This window comes from Euleptes europaea, chromosome 8, assembly GCF_029931775.1.
Source record: "Euleptes europaea isolate rEulEur1 chromosome 8, rEulEur1.hap1, whole genome shotgun sequence".
Classification (NCBI taxonomy): domain Eukaryota; kingdom Metazoa; phylum Chordata; class Lepidosauria; order Squamata; family Sphaerodactylidae; genus Euleptes; species Euleptes europaea.
The window spans coordinates 61,016,882-61,042,969 of NC_079319.1; the positions used below are offsets into that span (position 1 = coordinate 61,016,882).

General features: G+C 42.9%; 1 protein-coding gene across 1 annotated transcript in view; it reads right to left on the bottom strand.

Moving 5' to 3' along the window:
- Window positions 1–3,910, bottom strand: part of LOC130481435 (cadherin-19-like) — a 98,088-nt gene extending 94,178 nt beyond the window's left edge. Inside the window, exon 1 of the mRNA XM_056854071.1 lies at window positions 3,784–3,910. The gene's annotated coding sequence lies outside the window, so the exon portion shown is untranslated. The remainder of the gene's footprint in view (window positions 1–3,783) is intronic.
- Between the last annotated feature and the right edge of the window lie 22,178 nt (window positions 3,911–26,088).

Sequence of the window (26,088 nt, forward strand, 5' to 3'; positions counted from 1 at the left end):
GAGGGATTATGGATATTTTCCCAAACTTCTGTGAGTTCTCGGAGGAGGGAAAGGAACTCAGACTTCCTTCGCTCCTGTGAGCTAGGCTAAGAACAGTCTGAGAGTCTGAATCTGAGTAACAGTTCTGAGGGACAGAACTAAGCTTGAAAGTAAGAACTGAAGGAACTTGAGTGAAGAAAACATCTAAGCTATCTCTCTGAAGTAATCTTATGTGGATAAACCTGACTTTGAGTTTCCCCTCCAATTTCTGCCTTTTCCTTGAAAATCAATCTCTGTGAGTTCTGTTCAATAAACTTCCCTGTTTTGTCTGTTTAAGTTTAAAAGCCTCTTGTGTCCTATTTCTCTCTGAGGTAAATACTGGTGTGGGACTGGAGGAGAAGGAAAATAATCTCCTCACAAATATACTCAGGCCAAATCATTTTCCCTCAGCATATACAGTTGGGCTGAGAGAGTGGGATATTGAAGTGGTTGAAAGGGGTGTGCGGCACACCCCCATATCCCAGCCTCCACCCCCCACACTGGTTTCCAGGCATGGGTCTGGCAATTTTACCTGACTCTGTCCTCACACACTTGCTGGCTACAGAAATGCCTAACCAAAGTGAAGGCAAAGAAATCAGTACTCGTCAAAGAAAATACGGTTTCAAGAGCTGAATCCTGGTTTCCCAAACTACAGTTAACATAACTCATAGGCTCACATTATGTCTAAGGTTAGGCAAAATTATTGTATTCATGCCTCACTTTAACTGTGTGGTTGTTGATATACTTTTGTATGAAAGCTTAATTAAAATGGCCACGATCCAAATAAAATAGGCACTTCTAAGCCACTCTGATTGAATCAGAGTATTAAGCAGTATACTCTAAGTATGCTAAACCTTTGTTGAATTTTGCCCCATATTTTCAAAGTTATCAGTTATCATAATTCAGGTATATCCATAAGGTCAAGAAAAAGTTTTAGCAACATAACCAAGACATACTCTTCTATATTAAAAGAAAAATCCATAATTCATATAGGTCAATAAGATCAAAAAAATGCAAGAGTAGCATAACCAAGAAATATTTTTTTTCTTATTAAAAGAAAAATATAATATGCTCCCAGTTAAATAATTTAGAGTATCTATTATCGCACTGAGGCACTGAGGCATAATTAGGTACAGTTTTCCCAGTACGCATTATAAAAAGCTGAAATTAAATGCTCAAATTGTTCATGGCACAGAGCAATACACCCTGGTACGATGTGTTGCTGTCCATCATCATTATAAAATGCATGCTTGAAAATGCCTGAGAGTAAGCCTTTCTTCTAAATTACCACATTGTCTGTGGTAAAATGGCAATTATACAAACATTGTTTCACCCTTTGATAGTAGTTCTGTACACACAACTCTTCCATGTGTTGACTGAACGCATGGAGAAGGAGCAACTGTACAGGCAATGGCCCTTCCCCCACCTCTGCATGATCACTGGCTCATGAGCATGGTAACTGTGTGGAGAGTAAAAGTCTGCAGGTATGCTCCCTCTTTGTGAAAAAGCAACATTTGGATTGGAAAGCAGTATTTCTGTTGTGGGGAGAGAGTATACACTTGTACACTTCCTCTGAGTCTTCACACCCAGCAGACAACCTGGCAGTTGCACACAGGTGGACTGTGGGTAGAGTTGCCAGGTCCCTCTTCGCCACCGGCTGGAGATTTTTGGGGCAGAGCCTGAGGAGGGCGGGGTTTGGGGAGGGGAGGGACTTCTATGCCATAGAGTACAATTGTCAAAACAGCCATTTTCTCCAGGTGAACGGATCTCTATCAGCTGGAGATCAGTAGTAACAGTGGGAGATGTCCAGCTAGTACCTGGAGGTTGGCAACCCTAACTGTGGGGCTAGTGTGTTCATGCTCACTTGCCATCCCTGCATGCTCAGTAAACACACCAGAGGGGTCATGTGCGGAGGGCTAGTGTTGCTCTTTGTATATTGGAAGTCCTCTCGAAGGGGAAGAGACCTAACTATAATCTTATTGGTTTTACAGACAACATGGGCCTATCTTGTAGCGTAATATTTCAAAACTGTCAATTAAGGAACACATTTTTTACCCTGGGATATGAGTACAGGCTGGCTTTCATTCCAAAATATGGTTCAAGTAGGAAGTATTTGAAAGTTAGTATCAAATTTGTATTTCAGTCTAATTATATAATGTCCAGTCATTATATATCCATCTTAGGGCTTTTCCTGATGTTCTAGTATAGCATCTTAATTCTGATACAACCTTGTTTTCTGAGCCAAGTTCCTAACTTCACATTTGTAACTCAAATAAAACAAGCATTCAGTATCAAAGGTCATGGGAATCTGATCATTAGGTACTAAATTATAAAGAAAAAGAAAAAGAAAAAAGTATATCACTTGCTGAAATTGACTGGTGCTGTAAAAAGGATGCTGAATTACCAAACCTATTAGGTATCAAAATGTATGTAAAAGACAACAGAGAAGTTTTCATCTCTGTCTGCAACAACCATAAGATTCAATGAAGTTTTCCTCAATGCAAAGAAGAAGTAGTGAATATTCTGTGCATTTTCTCACAAGTTCTAGTGGCTTTCATGAGTAGGGATGAGCAAATGTTGCCTCTTTTGTTATATTATCAATACTTTTGTTTCCCTGTTTTCTCTCTCTCACTGTAAGATTATAGATCCATTCGTATCAAATATGCAGATTGCATTATCTGTGCCGTTTGCACAATGTTGTATGCTATCGACGTATGCAGTATGTGTGATTGATATGTATAGCATATGGGAAATGGATAAGGAATTATGTTAAAATGCATATATTTTATGAGAAAAAAATTGGTGTGAACAAACAGACAGTGGCATAAACGAAAGCATGTTCTATTTGCATAAAGAATCAGCAAAATCAAAGGAGGGATTTTGGGGCTGACCCAGCAGGGATGAAACATTTGAAACCAACTCTGTCCATGAACAGAAACTGCTAACAGCCACTCCAAATATAGGACACAAAGAAGTACAGAAATTACTCCCACAAGAAAGAGTCTGGCAGTCAAGCCTCAGGATATTAATTCAGACATTTCCAAGTATGCTTAAGATGCAGTTGAAGCTAATTGAAGTGGACACTCAACATTTACATACAATTTCTACACCCGGTATGAGAAATATAAGAACATGTGAACATGCTTGCTTATGTAAACGAATTATGCCAATATAACCATGGATAAGTCCTAGTGGCAATCACCAATAAACCACAAAGTTCAGTGACACTTAAGGCAGTCTCCCCCACACCCCACCCCAAAAAGATAATGGGGTTATGATAGAGCTATCTTTGCTTGTTTTCTACCCCATTATCATCTCCAGCAGATTTTTTATAGTGCTTCCAAAACCGCTTTGAACACAGGAGGCTAACAGTTTACACACCTTGTGCCACAACAGCTCTGTCATACTTCTTTCAACTTAAAAGAAATCCTATTGTGTGTATCCAGGCACTGACATTAGCCAAGTCGCTGCCTCTCATCCCACTAAGTTGTCGAGAGAAAATAAATGACAGGATTGTAAGCCACATGAACTTTGGAAAAGTGCTATAGAAATAAACAACAATAATAATAACAAAAGATTTGCTCTCTGATCCAAACAGATTTCCTTGAAAGTTAAACTTCCATCCAAATCAACAGAACTCACTTCCAAGCCAATGTGCTTAGAATAAGGGTGTTTTGTCTTTCAAGAAGTCTCATTCCAAACGGTTTAGATTTGATTCTTCTAGTCAAACCAGTACTGTAATTTTAAAAGGGATTGAAAACTTACCTGTGTGGCCACTGGGCCCTCCTAGCTTTTGAAAAAGGAATAGGATAAAAATTGGCTTAAACGCCAGATGAAAGGAAGGAGAAGTTCTTTTGACTTCAGAGCCCTCTGAAAGCTTTTGGAAGCTACAATTTCCTGCCAGTAAAAAGCACTTATGCTTGGGGGTTTGAAAAATCACTGTATGTCACTGCTTGCTGCTTGCTATTTTGGGTGCTCTAAGTAAAACACAGGCCCTTTTGTGCAAAACATCATAAAGCTCTTCTGATGTTCATGCTCAACCCAGAATTAAAATGCAGAAAGATGGCTCTAGCAAGCAAAATACAAGTTGGTTTTCTATCTTTATTATCCCCCCCACCAGAGGGGAATAAAAAGTAACTTATTGGCAAGTACCAGAGGTGGTAAGGAGGCCATTCATCTTCTATGTAAGAATTTTGCAAGTGAAAGGGATATGCCCTCCATTTAGAGATTAGTCAGGAAAACAAATGATCAGTTCTGAGCAACTGCAAAAATTACATGAAGGAAGAGAAGGATGCTGCGGGCTGTTTTGCTTCTTTCCCTTTTTACTCGAAAGTGATAACTTTCCCGTAAAATAGTTCAACAAAACAAAGTACACTAGGAGGAAAATTGTGCTTGATGTTTAAAATCAAGCCATCTAATATTCCTGCTTCTATTTTCTGGCAAAAATGAGAAGGGGAAAAAAACACCCTTATTTTTATTCCCCACTGCAACTGCAGAATGTAATGTTGATTTTTTTAAATGGTCCTACCTCTTTTCGGGGGGGGGGTATACATTGTGTGTGTTTCTGTTTTACTATAGATGTACAAATATTTCCTATTTTATTCTTTTTTTAAAAAAAAAATATTTTTCTGTGGTTTCATTTATCAATTTTTCACTGTTGATTTGGTAGATTCAATTGCATTGCTTATACACGTTGCAGTTCTTATAAGCAATTTACATGATATTTGTATGTACAATGTTTGGCATTTAGATGCATTATATACACACAATCCTGATTTACTGGTATACAAAACCACTGGAAAGAGTGTAATGTAATGGGATACTTGGTGCCAAGAAAGAGAAAAAAAATAGTGAGTTTTGGGTTTGATTCACTCTAGGGTTGTGCAAAAAAAAAAAGTAATTTCGGGTTTGGGTTTATTGGGCCTGAAATTTTTGGTAAACCCAAAATAAGCCATACCAGTAAATGGGTGTTTGGCTTTATTTCTGGGTTTACCGGGGGGTGGGGGATTGGGGTTGATGATAGTCTATGGAGACTTTTTCCCGAAGATCCGGGGGCATTTTTGGAGGTAGAGTCATCACATTTGCAGCGTAGCTGCAAGGGAATCTCCTTATATGGACACCAAAGTTTGGTGGAGTTTTGTACAGGGGGTCCAATTTTATGGGCCCACAAAGGGGTTGCCCCCATTCTCCAGGCATTTGTGAGTTGAGCTGTCAATTAGTTTTCAGGTTCAGAAGTTAAGCATTGTCAAGGACTGGCAGAAAGAGCCGATTGGCAGGCTGGCACCTCAAAGTCTGGGGGCCCCATTTGTATCTGGGGCACATAGCATGATGCCCATGCAAATTAGCTTCCAAACTGTGGGAAAAGGTTTAAATGCAAGAGAAACAAGGCATGGAAAACATTTCTTTTGGTGGCAAATTACTTCCTGTGAACTGTCCTTTATTATAGTAATCAGAAATCTAGTTTCAAGAGATGATCACAGTGTGGGGAAATGAAGCCACTATTCAGGACAACCTTCAGTTTGAGAGCATGTTTTTAGGAGGTGGTGGTGATATTGAAGCCAGCTGAAATCATGACCAAGGCAGCTCTTGTGAAGGAGATTGCTCATCTGTGCAGGTGAAGTGTCTTCTTCTGAAGCCTGTTCAGCAGCTGTTGAAGCGTGTGCTTTTTAGTTGGAGGGTATATCCCTCTAGACGGGACTTGGTGAGCCCTGTCTTTTAAATAATCCTTCTGCCTTCAGACTATCCAGATTACTCCACTGAATGGGGATGGATAGTTTGGTCAGACTAAGTTGGCTCTAATTACATGATCGCTACCTCAGAAGGGCCCCATAGTTGGGGCCCTTACAAAACCAGTCAAAGATTGAAAAATGGGAGAAAGCACAGAGCAGTTCATCTAAGCAAAGGTGAACAGCCAAAACCTGAAAAGCTCAATATCTATCTGGCTTTTCGGAAATCGCTTATTAGGCTTCGGGAAAATTCCAAGTTTTTGGTATTCGGCTGAAACGAAACCCGAATATTGGTGAAATGGCTAATTTCAGCTTTATTTTTCAGTTTGGGTTTATCAATATGCACATCACTAATTCACACAATATAAAAGTGAAATCCAAACAGAGATTTTTAGCTCAAGTCAGCCAGGATGACAAATTTTGAAATTTTCTTTAAACTCTGAGTGGGGACAGTACTCATCAGAGCCTTAGGGCTGGGGCACCCTCACTCTGGTGCTATCCTCTTTCCCCCCCCCCACCTTCGTCATCAGCCCTGGTAACTGTTTTCTCTCTTTCTCCCTACTGTTAATGGGTACTGTCCCTTTAAATGTAGTCCTTGTTGTTCCTTCCTTAGGTTTGGAGCCAGCCTGTGCTAGCTTCACCTAACCTTGAAAGTGGTGCCAACCTGTTCCAGTCCTCATATGGGTGTCCCTTCTCCTGGGCTGCTTCTTATGCTTCCTCTAGAGCTGAGTTTCTCCTGTGCTCCCACCAATAAGCATGCAGTCTTCCACAACCTGCTGCCTGGAAGCCTCTTTTCATTACTGTTCTCCTTTCTCCCTGCTGGGCCTGTGCCCTTATCAGGTCCCAGGTTGTGGGAATGGAGGAGGCTCCACCTGATGCATCTCAGCCCCATCCCCATCCCAGCCATTAAAAAAAAATTGGTTGGGCCAGCAAGAGCACATAGATGGCTCATGGCTCCCTTCCTTCACACTCTGCAAAATTAATAATATTATAATATAATATATGGGAAAGATATGTTAGGATGATGAAATTCATGGGCATAATACACTCATACTGAGGGCATGCCCTTCTATGAGCTTATTGCCCTTATATTTAAGGTAAATCCAACTAAGGTGAACCTGCATCCAAATCACAGCAGTATTCGTTACTGAAATGTGTAGTACTTATAGCTATGTAAATGCATGTTTAGCCATTTATGATTGTAGCTGCTTAGAACTTTGACACAAACATGATTGCCAGCAGAACTTGCCTTGATCAACTTCCCATTTACATGTGAGCTGAACTTCTTTACTGAATTGTCTCTAGGTTGTTGTTCAATGTCTTGTCTCAAGCACTTTCCAAGCAGCACAATAGCAACGTGCTACAGGGTTATGGTTGAGTCATGCTTTGGTCAATAAGTTACACCTGTATTGCCCCTTGTGGCTTCTTTTCAGCTTGCACAATCCATAAATGAAATTTTCGCAATCACTGGAGAAAAGGCATATACTCCGCAGAGTCATGGCCAGGTTATAAAGTGACTTACTTGCTAGCCACAAAGTTACTCACAGTTCACCCTTCTACAGGATCCTTTCTTTAAATGTGTATCATTGGCTACATGCAAAATTTGATTCCTGACTGGAGTAGTTCAGGAGCCTTTCTTCTTAGTTGTCACGTACACATACCTTTATTGGCATCTTCTTAGTTGTCAATCTGTGTGCCAGGAACACTGCATTGTGAGAGGCTCTGAGATGTATCTTCTTAGTGTGGAATTAAGAAACAAAACAAAGCAAGGATTTTGTAGGGCATGGGGTAGACTGTGATTCCCATGAAAGGATCTGGAGAGCTTGGCTGCTACTAGAAGACACTGAGTTGCATTAAGATTAATAGAGACAACACAAGAGTTATTCTCAAGTGTAATGCAAAATTAAGAATATCATTCCCCCTCCCCCTTCAAAATATGGATTTTAAACTTGAGGTCATGTTGGCAGATACAGTGGACAGGGGACAACAGCTGCACCAACAACAAAAGCATGTAACTGTGCATGTTTGGTCATCTTCTTACATCAGGGGTGGGGAACCTTTTTCCTGCCAAGGGCCATTTGCACATTCATGACATCATTCAGGGGCCATACCAGGTGTAGATCTCCCAGTGGGGGGAGAGGCTAGGGTTGCCAGGTCTCCATCCACCACCTGGAGGTTGGAAACCCTAGGAGAGGCCACACAGAGAAGGCCTGCAAGGTGCCCCTGCTCCCCCCTCCCAGGTGGGAGGGCAGCCAGAGGTGGGCCTGAGCAAATGAGGCACCAGGGAGGCGCAGCCCACAGTCGATTGGCAAGGGAGGAACGGGGGAAGGAAAACAGAGAAAGAGGAAAAGGGAGGGGGGAGAAAGTGAGAAAGAAATGGAAAGGGGGAGAAAGGAAGAAAAGGATGGTGGGAAAGAAAGAAAAGGATGGAGGGAGACAAAGAAAGAGAAAAAGAGGGAGAAAGAGAGGGAGAGAAAGGAGAAAGAGTGGCAAAAAAAGAGGAAGAAAAGAGAGAAAAGCCTTCCCCCCCACACACATGCTGGCCCCATGCGACCGGGCCCCAGTCTCCATACCCTCCCCCCCAGAGTCCACAAAAGCCCCCCCCCGAAGCCCGATCGGCTCCTGCATGCATGCTCTGCCGCCGGGGGCCACTGGCCTCTTCCCCCCCTCTTGCTGCTCAACAGCCGACAGGCAGCGAGACGGGCTCACAATGTGCCGCGGCGTTCCTGCATGCTGCGGCTGTAGGGGGCAGACTTGGGGGAAGTGTCCCTCCCCCTCCCCTCTTCTCTCGCCGACCAACAGCCGACAGTCGGCGAGAGGAGGTCCAAAGGGCGCCACAGCGCCCCTGTAAGCCGCGCCCCCAGGAACAACCTCGGGGAGGGCCGACCTGTGCCCCCCCTCTGCGGCAGGGCCCCAGAGCTCCCGAGGGCCACAAAAAGTCCTCGGGTGCCGCATACGGCCCCCGGGCCTGAGGTTCCCCATCCCTGTCTTACATCAACCAAACTTTTTGAACTGTTTTTGAACTGTTCAAGTGTGGATGAACTGTGTATCAAGCACTCCACTCGAACCTGTCTGAAAGCAGGACATATGTCAAACTGATCATGTCCCCTTGATTGTCTTATCTCATTTCTAATTTCTGATGATCATGTCCCCTTGATTGTCTTATCTCATTTCTAATTTCTGAATATATTATCCAAAGTATACATTTCCCTTCGTCTATTGTATGAGATTTCAATGAAATGTCCAATTTAGCTTCCTGCAAGAGTCAAGTAGAGTTTATGGGTGCTCTCTAAAAACTTTTACATAATAGAAAACATGAACAATGCAATGGTTCTTGTAGGTTATCCGGGCTGTGTAACGGTGGTCTTGGAATTTTCTTTCCTGACGTTTCGCCAGCAACTGTGGCAGGCATCTTCAGAGGATTAACACTGAAGGACAGTCTCTCTTCAGTGTTAATCCTCTGAAGATGCCTGCCACAGTTGCTGGCGAAACGTCAGGAAAGAAAATTCCAAGACCACCATTACACAGCCCGGATAACCTACAAGAACCAATGAACTCTGACCGTGAAAGCCTTCAACAATATCATGAACAATGCAAATTTCACCAAAGGTTCCTGTCACTGTATTGAAACATGCTGTAGGGAATGTGCAGAGCATCTGCTTGATCATACCATGGACTCCAGAGATTAGTTAATATATGCTTCACTTTTATCTTTATTGCTTAATCTATTCTTCCAGTTTACCATTCTTGGAAAAGTTCATACAGCAGAAATTCACTCAACAACACATTACTGAACATGAAATCATAAAAAAAAGAACACAGACAGGAAAATGCTGCTGCAGTTGTCTTGTTGGTAGGCTTCCTAGAGGCACCTGGTTGGCCACTGTGTGAACAGACTGATGGACTTGATGGACCTTGGTCTGATCCAGCAGGGCCTTTATTATGTTCTTCTAGAAAAAAAGATGAGGACAAAACAAAGACAATTAACATGGAAGAGCTGAAAATACTCTGTTGCATAAAAGCTTTTTGTAATATTTTACAATTTATGAAACATGCAGGAGAACCAAGGAGCAAGAAACACAAGTTTCTGGGGAAGCTTGTACATAGCTGTTGGTAAATTTAGGAGTCAGTCATATGAAACATAAAGAAAAAAAGCCAATACTGGTGGGCTATCAATAAAATGAACTTTGATAACTGTTGGCTACTCATGGCACATACTCCATGCTTAAGAACATGCTAAAGGAAATGGTTTTGCAGTTTGAATCTACCAACGAAATCCCTTTTTGTTCAGGAACAGAGAATTTAATAAAATACAATTGAACATAATTACTTTCAAATTGAGTAGCCTTAAATATGACGTGTGAAAATTCTTTAGAAATGGTGAAACAGCATTTATAATTAATTGGATCTGAACACTCAAGTGAATGCAAGTCTCCAGTGAGTTGAAATATTATTTCTAAATATTCCAATCTGTATAGTTTTTACAGAACACCATGGGTCATGAAAATTACCCTCCTGTGACCTGCCAGTCTTATCTGTTTACATTGGGATATGTAAAATTATTTACAACAATGCAAATCTCCTGGAAGCTATCTCTAATAAACCTCTATCCTGTTTTGTTCAAAGCATAAAGCCATTTACTTCAATGGACTTAGAAGGTATAACTTTGCTTAGGGTGACACAGGTAGGGCCCTGAAACTACTTGTTATCATGCATTATGAGGAACTGCCAAAAGCAGGAGCATGAAATAGTTCATCATTTTTGTTCTTCTGAAGGAATACAAAAAAGGGGGCATTCCACATTCAAAGATCATTTCATTGAGACACTAGTGATATGCATCTGGATAATGACTAATAAAAGAACCAACTGAGCATGCCCTGGTCATTAACCTTGGAAGGGTAACTAATCCAAATGAATTTCCTCTGATTTTCAGATATGAACTAGTTAGGACAGATTGGACTACTTCCCCAAAAGTTTGGTGGCATCTGTGATTGCACTCAGCTTTCAGTTTACATTTCCCCATGCTGTATTTACATTTACATTTGCCTCGGACAATGAGGGGTAAAGGAAGGGCAATATGGGGTGGGACGATTCCTCAAGGGCTATAAAGGAGCCAAATATATTCAGATTCCCAGGGGGGGAAACCAAAAACCATATCAGTATGGGAATTTGGGAATATTCAGTGATACTGATATTTTCCAGCTCCAATATTCCTGAATCCCTATCCCCCAAAATACTCATTTTTTATGCACATCCCTCATCATTATAATGACCTGCTATTTATTCAGGTATTTTCTTATCTGTCTGATATTTGGCAGGAAGGATCTCTTGGATGAAAACCAATACTCTTGAGCATTTCATCACAATGAAGGGAGGGGGGAGTCAGAGCTTGAAATTACTTGTGCACTTCAATGCCTCTGGTTGTGTTTACTCATGTTTGAAAACTGAGCCCTCAATGGATAAGCCCAATGTTCTTAGGTTTGACCAAAACAGATGAGGTACTGGGAGTTCTATGAACAGAACTCCCAGCACTTGTACCGTATATACCCATGTATAAGCCGATCCGGTTATAAGCCGAGGTGCCTAATTTCTTCCCAAAAATGGGGGAAAATTAGGCACCCGCGTATAAGCCAAGGGTCGGCTTATAACCCCTCCCCCCCGCAGGCTTACCTGACAGGGCTCTCTAGCGGCAAGGGTCTGGCGGCGGCGCAGCCCGGGGGGGCCTGGGCAGCCTTCCTGCGGCTGCAGGAGGCTGCCGCAGGCCGCTCCCGGCGGGAGGAAGCAGCGGCGACGCCCAGGGGGACCCGGAGCAGCCTTCCTGCAGCTGCAGGAGGGTGCCCAAGGCCCCTCCCGCCCGGGAAAAATGGCGGGGGGGCGGGGCAGCCTTCCTGCGGCTGCAGGAGGCTTCCCATGGCCCCTCCCGGCCAGGAAAAATGGTGGCAGGGGGCAGGAAGGGCCGGGGCAGCCTTCCTGCGGCTGCAGGGGGCTGCCCAAGGCCCCTCCCGCCCGGGAAAAATGGCGTGGGGGGGGCGGGGCAGCCTTCCTGCGGCTGCAGGAGGCTTCCCATGGCCCCTCCCGGCCAGGAAAAATGGTGGCAGGGGGCGGGAAGGGCCGGGGCAGCCTTCCTGCGGCTGCAGGGGGCTGCCCAAGGCCCCTCCCGCCCGGGAAAAATGGCGGGGGGGGGGGGGCGGGGCAGCCTTCCTGCGGCTGCAGGAGGCTTCCCATGGCCCCTCCCGGCCAGGAAAAATGGTGGCAGGGGGCGGGAAGGGCCGGGGCAGCCTTCCTGCGGCTGCAGGAGGCTTCCCATGGCCCCTCCCGGCCAGGAAAAATGGTGGCAGGGGGCGGGAAGGGCCGGGGCAGCCTTCCTGCGGCTGCAGGGGGCTGCCCAAGGCCCCTCCCGCCCGGGAAAAATGGCGGGGGGCGGGAAGGGCCGGGGCAGCCTTCCTGCGGCTGCAGGGGGCTGCCCAAGGCCCCTCCCACCCGGGAAAAATGGTGGGGGGGGCGGGAAGGGCCGGGGCAGCCTTCCTGCGGCTGCAGGGGGCTGCCGAAGGCCCCTTCCGCCCGGGAAAAATGGCGGGGGGGGCGGGGCAGCCTTCCTGCGGCTGCAGGAGGCTTCCCATGGCCCCTCCCGGCCAGGAAAAATGGCGGCGGGGGGCGGGAAGGGCCGGGGCAGACTTCCTGCGGCTGCAGGGGGCTGCCCAAGGCCCCTCCCGGCCAGGAAAAATGGCAGCGGGGGGCGGGAAGGGCCGGGGCAGCCTTCCTGCGGCTGCAGGGGGCTGCCCAAGGCCCCTCCCTCCCAGGAAAAATGGCGGGGGGGGGAAGGGCCGGGGCAGCCTTCCTGCGGCTGCAGGGGGCTGCCCAAGGCCCCTCCCGCCCGGGAAAAATGGCGGGGGGGGGGGGCGGGGCAGCCTTCCTGCGGCTGCAGGAGGCTTCCCATGGCCCCTCCCGGCCAGGAAAAATGGCGGCGGGGGGCGGGAAGGGCCGGGGCAGACTTCCTGTGGCTGCAGGGGGCTGCCCAAGGCCCCTCCCGGCCAGGAAAAATGGCAGCGGGGGGCGGGAAGGGCCGGGGCAGCCTTCCTGTGGCTGCAGGGGGCTTCCCATGGCCCCTCTTGCCCGGGAAAAATGGCGGCGGGGGGCGGGAAGTGCCGGGGCAGCCTTCCTGCGGCTGCAGGAGGCTGCCCCAGGCCGCTCCCGGCGGCAGGAAGCAGCACGGGCCCGGCGGCGGCGACGGCGGTAAGTTTCCCTCCTCCCTCCCCCTGTATTGACCCGCGTATAAGTCGAGGCCGGCTTTTTCAGCCCATTTTTGGGGCTGAAAAACTCGGCTTATACGCGAGTATATACGGTATTTAACTCAGTTATCAGGAATGTGAAAGCCAAATTCTGATCAGAAAGGAAAATATCCATAACATTACCTGTATATTTCCAACAACAGGGTAAATAATTATTCCTCTGGACTATTTCTGCATGGCTAGAAGGCTTAAATCCTTCCTTCATGTCATGGTACCAATTGAAATCAGGCCCTTGCAGACTTTTATGCATCCCCAATATCTTGTCTGATCTGCCTCTTTTTAAATCCTTATTAGTAGGATTTACACAAACAGTTGAAGAATATGATTGCACTCTCTTTCTTTGCTTGTGTCTTGATGACAACAGAAGAGGAAAACATTTTATGGAAACTCCGTCTGCAATAACTTTTTTTTTACGCCGTCAAATTGCAGCCCAACTATGGCGACCTCGTAGGGTTTTCAAAGCAAGAGACTTTTGGAGGTGGTTTGCAATGCTTGCCTCTGTGTTGCAACCCTGGTATTCCTTGGTGGTCTCCCATCCACATACTGACCAGGGCTGACCTAGCTTAGCTTCCAAGATCTGACAACATCAGGCTACTCTGGGCTATCCAGGTCAGATCCTAAAATAAAATAGCATTTTATTATCTGAATTGTCACTGATACTTAGATTTTCAGGAAGCTAAGAATAGAAAGCAGAGGCCTGCAGAGGCTGGATCTATGGTAGCCAATTATCTTTGTCAGGGCAGTTTCTTCCTCTAACATTCCATGTTTGGTCCTAAGGATGTTTTGTTTGTTTTGACATAACTCTTCCAGTTCAAAGTAATGGGCTTCTGCAACATTCCGTTGTGAAGTGATAACTTATCTCGGCTGATCATGTTAATGAATATATCAAAACATCACATCAGATCTGACACTTGTTGCTAGAAAGTTCACTATTACACCTTAAAAAAAACCTTTCATTGCAATATTCAGTGGCTACCTCCATGTTCTAAATACGTCTGTGATGGATTGCAGAGGAATAAAAAGCGCATTTGCAAGGACAGCATGGGAATGAAGATAAAGAAGGTAGAACATTAGTGAAAGCTACTGGTGTGAACCCAGTGGGTTATCCCAAGACTCTGCCTCTGCATGCAGAAAAAGGATTAAGATACTGTCAATGGAGAATATATGGCAACAACACTGAGAACAGAAAAAATGGTGAAAGAGTTATAATGAAGCAGCAACATCACTTAAAGCTGCCAAGAATAAACCAGATGGGAAAGCTGCAAGTAGGTTGGCTTGGCTGGCAGTCAGGTGGAAAACTACCTTAACCCAGCAGATACAAGGGAATCATCCTAGGGACAGAAGAGTCCCAATTAGCTCAAAAGCTGGCAAGCCCAGCAGCAAGGCAAGTTGTTTCTGGAATCAGTTATTCACTGGCCAGATGGAGAAACCACTTGTGTTTCAGTCTGGCCCTTCAGTATGAATTTCAGCTAGACAACTAAGCACAACAACTAGCAAAGTCACAGGATTTCAAATTAGATATGGCTATAATTTACCAAGTCTATTAGAACATTTTGAAAGTTATTAACAAGCAGCAATCTGATTATTTAGCTAACCTGGAAGACTGCATTTCTTGGTCATGAGACATATCCTAAAAAAAAAAAAAAAGGTTAATAGTTTGTAAAGTTGTTTTTCAAACTGTCAGTCAATGATGTCTTTAGTGGCAACATCTTTTTCCCCCCCCCATCCCTGTGAAATTTCTAAAAATTCTCAACAAATGGAGAAATCACTTAGTTGATTTTAAACTGGAGGAGCGGAGGTATATGAAAAGTATTTCTGTCCCAGAAGACTATTTCTAGAAATGCTGTCTAAGATTCAGTATACAATATTAGGCTTTGATGGGCTAAACTCAGTTCACATACCAGAGAATAGTGCTATTTTTTCCCGTTCCAACTCCTCTTTCCCCCTCCCCTTCCTGTCACTCAGACAATATCTTCTTTTCTGTATTTAAACCAAAGACTTCTGTGGTGTTTGTGACAACTCTGTACCTTCAATCTGGGCCAGTGTTTTTGACTGCCCATGTCCATTCCGAGACGTAGTGCAGGCAGAGGAAAAAAGGAATTTCTTTTTACTGCAGTTCTATAAAGAACCTGATTTATTAAACTGTGCTCTTTTTTAAATTATGCTGCCTCCTTGTTCTGTTGCCTGGTGTTAAGGACACAACAATTTTGATTACCTTTAGTTCTTTGGGTTTAAAGCTGTTGGCCTTCCTTAAATTCAGTTAGTAATTAACTTGCTACTAGATGTAATTCCATATCAATGTGGTTAGGATCAAAAGATCAATTAGTTAACTTAGATTAGTTAAATGTAAGCTAAAGTCTAGACCATGTAATTAAAAACTTCATATAGATAATGGAAGAGTTGTGCTAACAGAGCTACACTGTATACAATGCAGTGTGGAGGAAATATCTGCCAAGCAGAGATCAATTTCATGGCAATGAAAAAAATTGCCAGGCAAACTTATTTTGACTGATGTTCTGCGGGATGAACTCCTCAGGGTATCACATCAATAGTATTTGTTGAAATGCATCTTGAGTATTGCGGCAAGCCGTTTTGTATCTGTGCAATGCCCACTTGCTACTGGATCAGGTTGGACCATGGTAATGTAACAAATAAATTGCAGCTTGTGGCTGTTTTTGTACTTTCACATTCTGCAAATTTTTTATTCTTGACGACTGGAGAGGAGGACATGTAGTTGCTTGGGTCATGCTTGGGTCATTATATTGGTATACTCTTCAAACATAGAATCACTTGCACTTCATTTTCTCTCCCTGCCTGCACAGTTCAATGCATCCCTTAAACCACCTATATTGGATAAATTGCCTGCTTGTTGTACCTGGACAGTCATCACAATGTATTTGTGATATGACTGTAAGAAGAAGAAGAGTTGGTTTTTATATGCTGACTTTCTGCACCTTGTAAGGAGAATCAAACCGGCTTACAATCTCCTTCCCGTCCTCTTCCCACAACAAATACCCTGTGAAGTAGGTGGGGCTGACAGAGTTCAGAGAGCTGTGACTAACCCAAGGTCATCCAGCTGACTTCATGTGTAAGAGTGGGGGAAACCAACCCAGTTCACCAGATTAGCGTCTGCCGCTCATGTGGAGGAGTGGGGAATCAAACTTGGTTCTCCAGATTAGCGTCCACCGCTCTTAACCACTACTCCACATTGGCACTCAAATAAGTAAAAACTCATTGCAATATTAACAATGTTTATATGGGCAGGCACTGAAAACACAATGAAACATCTAAGTAGTAAGTTGCATCTCAGTTATTTTCAATGGAGAAAGAACTGAGCACATGCAACCATATAAAATAAACTACAAATGCTCCAGTTAGCTGTTTGTGGCAATTGCACATTATTTTACAGGGCAATTAAACTACTGTGGCTGGATTAGTCTTGTGAGTTGCACATATAGCCTCTATTTATATACACAAATCTCTTTCCAATTGTGAACATGTGTGGAAAAACAGCTTGTTTACACACATAGCTTCTAGTTAAATTGGGGCAAGAACATATGACTAAAGCAGCATTCACTCTTTGGGAGCAATCCTAGCTGGATCTACTCAGACGTTAGTCCCATTTTAGTCAATTGGGCTTAGTCCTAAAAAAATTTGTAGGATTACAACCTTAATGATGTAAACTGCAAAGGCCTGTGGATTTCAGGCATTCAGGGAACCCTTTTAGTTTTCCTTTCCACATATGATTATCTGCTCTATAACTCTACTGAGGACCATTTACGTATCACCACTGCAGTAATGTACATATAGGCCATTTATGCAGGGTCAATTTTGATGCTCGCTCAAAACTTTTTTTAAAAATGCGACCTTTAAAATGTTTATTCACGGTCCCAACAAAAAATGATAAATTCCATCCCCCTTACTCACCTACTCCTTTGTTCCTTCCATTACCCAACCACCGTTTGCATAGCTAATGCATGGCTGTCATTTTGCATGCTTCCTTGAGGGGATTCTTCGGTGTGGGGGCGGAGCAAACACAAAAGATCGTATTAAAGGGGTTCTTAAGAAATGCCAAATAGGTATACGCCAGCTTCGCAGTCACTTCTTGAATGACTGTTCAGTGTGAAAAACTCCAGGCACTTCAGCCTGGAACGCGCTGTTAATTACCAAGCATAAATGGCCATAGTATCATAAAAGAAGGTTTGTGATTATGACAGGCTGTCTTCTAGGGAATGTCTGCCATTACTGATCTTATGACTGAAGAACCCTTGATATGCTACAATATTTCCTAGGATAGGGTTTAAGAATCGCTGGACTAGAGGAATGGGTTGGATGACTGAGACAGATGAATGGAAGAACTTGCATTTCATTACAATATTAAATATGCCTACATGTAAATGGTCTACTTTAACTGTAAATTGAAATGGTTGTCTGCCCAGTGTGAATTAATGACATTGTGGGGAGGCACAACTCAAGAATTCACACAGAAAATTTCTTTAGTCCAGATGCCATTGCACTAGGGAATTGGACTTGAAGTTACTCTGCTTCCACTTAAACAAATGGGAACAAATTGGTTGACATCAGTACTTTGGTTGGAGTGGGTTAAGGCTAAGACTGCAATGTACTGTATTAGAGTAGTTTTGATATATGGTGTAGTTGTGATATATGGACTAAATTAAGGCTCTGAATTATAGAATTAATCTTTGTAGAAATTAGGACTTAATTAATAATAAGAATATGTAAAGGCAACACTCTTTAAAAACTACATGTTGCAAATAAAGTACCTCAATAAATTAAAAGATAACAGGTTGAGGAGCTCATTATCATGGTTCCCTTAACTCTATTATATAGGCAAATCAAACAAAATAGTTTTTACATTTTGGCTTAAGCTGTTTGCATGAAACGAATCGTGACTCAGTGTCCATGATCTGAGTCAGGGACTTTTCCCCCCCTCCAAATGGGCAAATGAGATATGTCCCTGCAAAGTGCTAGAGGAGCATTTTTCCTTTCTGTTCCGCCATAGCATGCTTCCATGCCTCTTTCTCACTGAAATGGCAGGCAGCCATTCATCAGAATAAACCCTGCGTGGAAAGCGGAGAGCTGCCTTTTGCCCCCTCCTGCTATAAAGACTGACTGCCTCTCAATTTAATGCACCTGAAAGAGACGTCTGCCTGTGGACAGCTAAACAATTGTCTAAGTAGACAATTGAACAGTGGGTTGGTGAAGGCCACAGTGAAGAGGGACAGAGGTCTGGCTTCTGTTATAAGGCAAACAATGACAGTTTGACACGTTCTGTGCTGTTTCCCCCCATCATTTGGGGCACTTTAATCACAAGGTAATAAATTTCACACTTACCTGTATAACCACTTAAAAAAAAAGATGTGCTGGCTTAATTCTTTGCTACTGTATCACAGTATCTCCTGAAAAATATCATTATTTGATTACTTTTATTTTAAATCAAGGCTACTAACTGCACCATAAGAAATCAGATCTTAATGCTGTCATACTATGCCAGTGTGCAGTTGCATTTTATTTGTAATTTTATTTGTGATATGTGATTGTGATCACATTTTATTTGTGATGCTTAGATGGGATGAACTACACTTATGCACCTATTTCATTTCTGCTTTGAAAGTTTTTCTTTCTTTCATTTACATTATCTGCTTTGAAAGTTTTTCTTTCTTACATTTACATTATCCTTATTAGATGTTTTGGCATTCATTGCCATTGTGTGTCCATGTGAAGCTGTCAATCATTGTCCAATGGAATTCATTATATTATTAACACAAGTGGTTAAAGTTAAGTTAAACTAATGGAGAATAGAATGCAACCCCAACAACCAGGAAAAGCATAACTCTGACTGGCAGAGATTCTGAGAGCAAACACCACAGGATTGCTCTCATCATTCTTGCCCTTGCTTGCAAACATTCCTAGAACATCTGCCTGACCAGTGCTAGAAAGGGGCAGAACTTTGATCAGACCCAGCATGCCATGTACATGCTTCAAAAGACAGAGTAAGCATCTAACTTTTCTACTGCCCAAAGAGATAGATATAGATATAACTATAGATATAGATGTAGATTGTAGGGTCGTGCAAACAAAATATTCGGTAAATTTTGGGTTTGGGTTTATTTGGCCCAATTTTTTGGGTAAATCCCAAATAAGCCAAATACCCATACTGGTAAAGGGATATTTTGGCTTTATTTCTGGGTTTACATTAAAAAAAAATTGGGTCCATTATAGTCTATAGGGATTTTTTTCTATGCTTTTTGGGGCATTTTTGGAGGTAGAGTCACCAAATTTGTGGCATAGCTGCAAGGAACTCTCCTTAGATGGACACCAAAGTCTGGTGAATGTCGGGGTAGGGGCCCCAGTTTTATGGGTCCACAAAGGGGTCACCCCCATTCTCCAGGCATTTGTAAGCCAAGCTCTCCATTGGTTTTCGGGTTCAGAAGTTCAGCATTGCCAAGGACTAGCGGAAAGAGCCAATTGGAAGGCTGATGCCTCAAAGTCTGGGGGCTGCTTTTGTATCTGGGGCGCATAGCATGATGTCCATGCAAATTGGCTTCCAAACTGAGGGAAATGGCTTAAATGCAAGACAAATAAGGCATGGAAAACATTTATTTTGGTGGCATAGAAATCTGTCTGTCTGTCTGTCTCTCTCTCTCTCTCTCTCTCTCTCTATCTATCTATCTATCTATCTATCTATCTATCTATCTATCTATCTATCTATCTATCTCAGGATGGTAAAAATAAAAGAAGACATAGGAAAGGTGAAGATTTATTTGTTGTTAAGTATTCCCTTAAATGTGTAAATGTGAAATCATGGATGGATTTGCATGAAATGCTTATAGATACACACAAGAAAAAAGAATGTTCAGAAGTCAGATGTAATCTAAAGTACAGGTTCATTGGATCTGAATGAGAACCCTTGCTTAGCTCTCCCAACTTTTACATATTTTGGCTTGAAGATAAATAGCCTAGCACCACTTATTAAATATCTTAAAGCGCTATGCATCAAGAAAAATTACTATCGGAGAAATCTGAGCAAATTTGTGTATCACGTTACATTATTTTTTATGTCAGCCCTAAAGATGTATGACTCCTCCACAACATATCTTCATGAAGATTTAATGGGTTATTTTTAATGAGTAAGCTTTTCTCCTCCTGGTATTTTTATGTCATGTTAATTGAGACTAGATAAAGGTGATAAAACTATTTCCCTCCTTCCACAATATTTGGTTAAAAGTTTAAACAGAGTTTGTCGTTGATTTTTCAGTAAAGCACACTTCTTAGAAATATCTCTAAGTTGGGTGTTTTTTTTTTTCTGGTAATGGTTAGAGAGAATCCTGAGGTAATGAAAATGGTAAAAGCAAGGAAATAAAATGAACTTGAAATAACTGGTCTTGTTGATAATAAATGTTTGCAGCACTATGAAGTGTAGGGTGCCCAAGATTCTCTGGGGATTTCAGGTGTTAGTTTCAGAGGGGAATTATTTGAACACACATCCCTCATGTAGATCTATCTGGGATTGTTGCCAGGACAAAAACAAAACAAAACTATATTAGTCATTGGTTCTTGTAGGTTATCCGGGCTGTGTAACCGTGGTCTTGGTATTTTCTTTCCTGACATTTCACCAGCAGCTGTGGCCGGCATCTTCAGAGGAGTAACACTGAAGGACAGTGTCTCTCAGTGTCTCTCAGTTTTGACACTGAGAGACACTGTTTTGACACTGAGAGACACTGTCCTTCAGTGTTACTCCTCTGAAGATGCCGGCCACAGCTGCTGGCGAAACGTCAGGAAAGAAAATACCAAGACCACAGTTACACAGCCCGGATAACCTACGAGAACCAATGAACTCTGACCGTGAAAGCCTTAGACAATATTTATATTAGTCATGGTTAGCATCAAAGATTAATGGGATTGTGTGGGTATTTAGCCATCAAAAAGCTGATCAATTAAAAGCCATCTTGGTTATCTATTGGTCAAGGGACCAGCCAGATCAGAGGAAATTTGTTTATTATCTCCAACTGTTCAGATCCTGCATGAAAAGCATGAATAATATAGTTCCCTCTCATAGCGCAAAACATTGAGGGAGATTTCTCTTCTCATACACTCGATCCTCCCCAAATCTCAGGAACTAGTCTTATCTTCCCTTCCAGTTTTCCATGTGGTTCTAGGGTCATCCTAGGAAGATTTGTCAGATCACTCTCAAATGGTGGAGATGATCTTCATACTAGTGGCCAGCCTATAATACACAGTATTGTTCTTTTGTTTAGACAAAGCTGACCAGGAAATCCACATTGCTCCTTAGTGATACTTTTAATGGACTAAAATGCCCCAGAAGATGTTGTATGTGACCTGATTAATTGTTCATTACCAGCTGATCTTCACAACAATAGGTTATGCACAAATGATATCTTATGTGTGTTGTAAGTGCTGCATAGAGTCTCCAGCACATGGAAGGGAATTGTTTTCAGTAGCAGCCATATTACCACTGCAACACATGAAATGACCCCTATCTCTTGGCCAACATGTCAAAATAAGTCTTACTAGATAGGTGTTTCTGTGCTCCTTATGAAAGCATCCACAGGTGTCCATTTAGGGTTCCCAACTGCCCACTTATGGCGGGCAATCTGCCGCCTGTTGCTCCTGTTGCCCGCCGACTTTCAGGTGTCAGCGAGCGGAAACAGGCGGGGGAAGGGCGGGGAGTCATCTGGCATGATGTCATCATGAGTCCAATTGGGCTGCCAGAGGAAAAACCCAGCCCCAGACAACCACCTGAACGAGGGAGGTAACAAAGGTAAAACAGGCTGCAAGCAGCGCCCCGTCCTCCTGCCTCGCGCAAAACAGCTGGTTGGGAAAAACAGCTGATCAGCAGCGAGGCTCTGGGAGGCACAGGGAGGGTAGTTGGAGGGGAGGAAACAAGGTGGATGGAGGGGGCGCTGCTTGCAGCCTGTTTTACCTTCATTGCCTCCCACATTCTAGTGGTCGACTGGGGCTGCTTTGTTCCTCCAGCGCCCTATTTGGGGCCACCATGAAAAACTTGAGGTGACATCATCATGTAGATGATGCTGATCTTCGCCTCAGCCCCACCTCCCTAAACCTCCTGCTGGTTGCAAGGAGGGACCTGGCAACCCTATGTCCATTAACGGCTGCCAATCATGACTATCCTCTCACTTTTTCATGAATATTGCAGATCCCTTCCATGTCCACAAAAATCTTTTCCCCAAAACTTTTAGACTAATTAAGGAGATGTGCTTCAGGTCGTTTTAACTCAGTATTCCTCTCACACAAGACCCACACTGAAAGATAAAACAGAAGTTAGCTAAACTAATCTCATCAGGGACAAACTCATACCTGTGTATTCACACACTGCCTCATGGGAGTTGTAGTTATTTTTTCCCTTGCTGCAGGAAACATGCTGTTCCATTTAAAGGATGCATCTGACTGTGCAGATATAAAGAGGATGCAAACTGTGAGTGATTTTGCACTTGATAAGAATTATGACCTGACCATTACCCTGGGACATATGGGCTTCCTTCTTTGGTGGTCAGGATGATTTAGTTCACTTAATGGGAAGTCACAAAAGTTGTCACAAGCTGCAGTTCATAGGTTTAGTACATGTTGCTACTGCACAGGTACAAAGCTACAGTCATGGTGTTCAGGCCAAACTTTGAATAACCACATTTAAATGATCCAGTGAAGGAGTTCAACTCATGTGTTAACAAAGACACTGATTACAGTAAGTATGATTGGCTATCATGTTTGCATCCCTGCTGATATTTTGCAGAACTCAGCTATATGCTTCCATTCTATCACTCGACTGTGCTTCAATTAAGCTTCATGCAGGGTTGCCTATAAAATACACAAATAACCAAGTACTATCAAAGTTCTATAGCAATTTTTGCTGTTCAAGCTATGTTCAAATTATGCCTTTCTTTCTTTAAACTTTATAATAGTCAAATGAAAACAATAATTTAAAACTCAGTAATATTAATTTTAAATCCTTTTGTTTTAAGCTCTGTCTGTCTATCTATCTATCTATCTATCTATCTATCTATCTATCTATCTATCTATCTATCTATCTAGTCCTGCATAGATTTCTTTGCAGACATCAAAGATCCATTATCCCAACAAATGTGGTATAAAGGTTTGAAGGCATAAATTGTGTAGAAGCTGATTGACTTTATCGTGAAGCAGGATTGTTATCAATCCTAGCAGGCATCTGGCAGTGTTCACTTTGATTTACACTGCTGAGCCTTTTTACAGATGTAAACCTGTTTTGCCAAGACAAATGGAGTGGTAAATATAATAAACTAGATGTCCTTTGTATAAGAAGAGGAATTGTGTCAAGGCTCAAGCCATGGCAGAAGGGAGAAAAAAGGGGTCTCTAAGATACAGCCTTCATCTCCCCTAAAGGATGGGCTGAAGACAAAATAAAAGTTTTTCTGGTGAGAAAGGAACAGCCATAAAGGCAGAGGAAAAACAGCCCTGCTGAGGTTAATCTTGTTATTTATTCGTCCCCCTCCCTCCACAAAAGGCATCTCAGCAAACACTGGCAGATGTCACCCTGACAGGAAAAGTGGCAAGCAGCCATCTCACTTCTGTTTGTGACTTCTTTCACCAGAGTCAAGCTGTTTTTTTCCACTCCATTCAGCATGTTTGTGAATGCCTGATTTGGTGGGGGGGGGGGGGAGGAACAGAAAAAAAGAAGAATTCAATGGAAGGTCAAAATGGCAATCTTTTTGCTGGGTCCAGCTTCCTTTTATACTCTGACATCTGGTACCCATTACCCGGACAAATTGGAGCCATTCAAATCGTTAGCAAGGGGAAAGAGTGTTTCTCTCCTTTTCATGCTGCTCCGGCTACAAATTTTGAGAACAGGAACTGTTCTCTGAACAGGGCAGCACAGCAATAGATTGGCCACACTTCTTCCACAGACATACACTGCAACAACACAGTAAGTGATTGCACCAAAGATGGACACTCCATGGTACATTCCTCCCACAAAAAGAAGAAAAGAAAGAATTATCCTGATGAGTTTGCACTTATTTTCCGCCTGTTACAAAAGGGTGTTCAAGCTTTAGGATTCATGTAACCGGAGCCAATAGCCTTGATTTTTCTGCTCATCACAACTAGTAATGTGTCACTAGTAAAACTGCATTTTGCAGCTATGGTTGAATATATAATATAGTATCATTGCACTGGCAAGCCAAGCATACTTTCCGTATACCAATGCTCAGCTTCATATAGTTTCCCTCTTCCCTTTGCATGCTAATATGTTACCTTTTCTCTTTGACATCATTAAAATAGGATGTGAAAACATTCATCTGAGGGCCCAAAGAGCAGAGTTAACAACCCTACTCAGTACAGCTTGCTACAGACAACAACGGATCTTAAACATGCAGTCTAAACCTAAAGTGAGATTTGCTTCAGAGAAAAGGCAATATATTATGCTCAATTGGGTTGGATTTCACCAGGGAGGTAATAACTTATCCATTTACACTCTTTTCATGGAAGTGCACATCCAGGTTCCATATATATGGCTGGGATTAACTGTTCAGCTCAGACAGGCCATCTGTGTGAATATCGTCTACCAGTGACTCTTCATTCCAATAATGTAAAGTCTTGAGGAGATAAAACGGAAAGAATCACAGACACTTAAAACTGACTACCTCTTAGACAACAGATTGGAATGAGTAGTGAACTCTAATTATGTAGCAGGGCTTATACTATGCTTCTGAGAAATCATGTTGGTTATTGACATTGTTTTATCAATTGTATCCCCCCCAATTGATTAGGGAATGTGTAGAGTTGCCAGCTTTGGGTTGGGAAATACCAGGAGATTTTTGGGGTGGATCCTGAAAAGAGTGGGGTTTGGGAAGGGGAGGGACTTCCATGCCACAGAGTCCAATTGCCAAAGCGGGCATTTTCTCCAGGCGAACTGATCTCTACTGGCTGGCGATCAGTTGTAATAGCAGGAGATCTCCAGCTACTACATGTGCATTGGCAACCCTAGGAACATTAGAAGTCTCTCTGTAATAGCGGGACTTCAAGGGGGAAGCAGTTTACTTTTGTCACAAAGTTTTTAAATGGCTTTTCTGCTGATTTGTTTGATCATCATATATTAACAGGTTGTGCTTTATTTTAGATCTGCACTGTAACTTTTAAGCATAGCTGTTGTCTTGCAAGTTATGGTGTGTGAAAACACTTCCGACTTGCAAAATGGATGCTTGCATCACTGTTTCCCATAAAACACAGCAAGTGAATACCCTTTTAGAAGGATTTAGTCACCCAATAGACATAGAAATCTGCACAGGGGCTGCATCTATCCTGTGTCTTAATGTGAAAATGAGTGGCTTGTTACAAGAAAAGACCAAACAGTATTTCTGTTCTCTGGTTGGAATGTGGCATGCTGCATGATGTGTTTGAATGAAATTCTAGTCTGGGTTGCTGTTTTGCAATCTTTCATAGCAAATAGGGAAGGGAATAAAGTGTGTGTGTGTATGCAGAGAAGGGGCTCGATGATTCTACGACTAATTAGATCAATAAACAGAAAGACAGATAAGTATTTACTCAATGTCCATGATGAATCATGCTGGCTCTTTGCATTGTCAGGACAAAATGTATGCCTCTGAACAGCCAGTTCTATAGAAAGAGCTGTCAACTGAAATGAGATGCATGTGCGTGCATCCACAGTTTCAAGACAAAGATGATTCTTCATTTCTAGATTAAGAAGTACATTTTCAGACCAAAATCTGTGGGGATTTTTTTTGCTGGCAGATACTTTTTGTGTGTTCATTCATTTTGCGTAAGAAAAGATCTTTCTTGTTGGGAAAATTTGGAAGGCTCAGCTAGACTTTACTGATGTGTGTGTATGTGTTAAGTGCCATCAAGTCACTTCTGACTCATGGTGACCCTATGAATCAATGTCCTCCAAAACGTCCTATCGTGAACAGCCTTGCTTAGGGCTTGCAAACTGAGGGCTGCAGCTTCCTTTATAGAGTCAATTCACATTGTGTTGGATCTTCTTCTTTTCCTGCTGCCTTTGA